At 51.1% G+C, this 1,716-nt stretch overlaps 1 non-coding gene across 1 annotated transcript; it reads left to right on the top strand.

Annotated features, from left to right (window-relative positions):
• Positions 317-389, top strand: TRNAE-CUC. Its single transcript has one exon. It is a non-coding gene; the product is annotated as a tRNA-Glu (tRNA).

The following is a 1,716-nucleotide window of genomic DNA, read 5'->3' as shown; positions in this document are numbered from 1 at the left end:
AAGAGTCAGACACAGCTTAGTAGTGACTAAACCACCACCACATCCAACAGGGAAATCAAAGTTTGAGGTCCTTCCTCCCAATGTGTTCAGACAGCCCTCTGGGCCCTCAGTCCCCTCTGGGACAGGGAGTCTTAGCCACTGGACCACCAGGGAGGTCCCTGCAGGCAGGTCACCTGATGCTGGGAGCTTCTGTTTTCTTGTCTGTCTGCTCGGTGAAGCAGAGGTGACCCTTCCCAGGGCTGCTGGGAATGATGGCTGGGATGACGTCACCGATGGAGTGTGCAGCCAGCAAGGACCTGGTGCGTTACTTGGGAATTCCCTGGTGGCCCAGTGGTTAGGACTCTGCACTCTCATTGCTGAAGGCCCAGGTTCGATTCCTGGTCAGGGAACTAAAGATCCCACCAGCTGTATAGTGCGGCCAAAAAAAAAAAAAAATAGCACCTGGCACACTGCTGCCTCTCAATATATGATTTGCCACCTTATCTGTTTGATGAAATTTCTGTATCTAAACCTCCCCATTTTCCGTGAAGTCTCACTGTTCTTGCTATTTCTTTGATTGGAAATTAAACTTCTAATGCACATCTCAAAAAATAATTCCTGCCTGCCCTCGATCGCATTCTCTCCCTCCGCGTTCTTTTTAGGTCTGTGTTCCTCTGGCTGCACTGGGCCTCCGTTGCAGACTGGGTCTGCGTGCAGGCTTTGTCTAGTTGCGGCGACCAGGGCCACTCTTCGCTACAGTGCTGGGATTCTCACGGTGGCAGCCTCTCTAGTTGCAGAGCATGGACTCTGGGGCACGTGGGTTTCAGGAGCTGTGGCACCCAGGTGGTTGCTCCAAGACACGGCTTATCTTCCCAGACCAGGGGCTGAATCGGTGTCCCCTGCACTGGCAGACGGCCTCCTACCCGCCGCGCCACCAGGGAGGTCCCAGGTCTGTGCTCCTTTCTCGTGCATCATTATGTGTGCTATGGCATTCCTGGCGAGCTACAGTCTACGGGCCGCGGAAGAGTCAGGCACAGCTTAGCAACTGAACAGCAGCAATCTCATACGCAGTAGTGTCTATATGTTAATCCCAACCTCCTAATTTGTCCATCCCCTTCCTTCCCCTTCAGGACCATACGTTTGTCGTCCGTGTCTGTAGGCCCATCTAGCACCGTTTGTTGAAGAGAATATTCCCCCTTGCTGACTTGCTTTGGCATCTTTGTCACAAATTAATCATATATGTATGGCTCTGTTCCTGGGCTCTCTATTCCATCACAGTCCAAGAGAAATAGAATCCAAGCTATAAACATAAGTAGCAGGTGTAATTTTAAATTTTCTGGTAACCACATATTACAAGGCGGGGGAGGACTTGCCATATTGGACTGCTATATTAATAACTCGTAGTTTAGTCAACCAGTACCCACAGGCACTGTTTTATGAATGAGCACAGGCGATGGGGTGTCATGAAATATGTATCAAGTGAAATAAAACAGGTCCATAGGCTGGAGCCTCAGCTGAAAGCTGAGCCCACGAGTTGCAACCTTCAGTGCGACGTTACGTGAAGTGCTACTATGAGTCGCTCAGTGGTGTCCGACTCTTTGTGACCCCATGGACTGCAGCCCACCAGGCTCCTCTGTCCATGGGATTTCCCAGGCAAGGATCCTGGAGTGGGCTGCCATTCCCTTCTCCAGGCAAAACTATGTAATCAGCGCTAAACATTTCCTCCCAGCCTGGCTC

This window comes from Capra hircus, chromosome 25 (assembly GCF_001704415.2).
Source record: "Capra hircus breed San Clemente chromosome 25, ASM170441v1, whole genome shotgun sequence".
Taxonomy (NCBI): domain Eukaryota; kingdom Metazoa; phylum Chordata; class Mammalia; order Artiodactyla; family Bovidae; genus Capra; species Capra hircus.
Note: the sequence above shows the minus strand (reverse complement) of the source record. Positions and strands in the feature narration are given on the sequence as shown.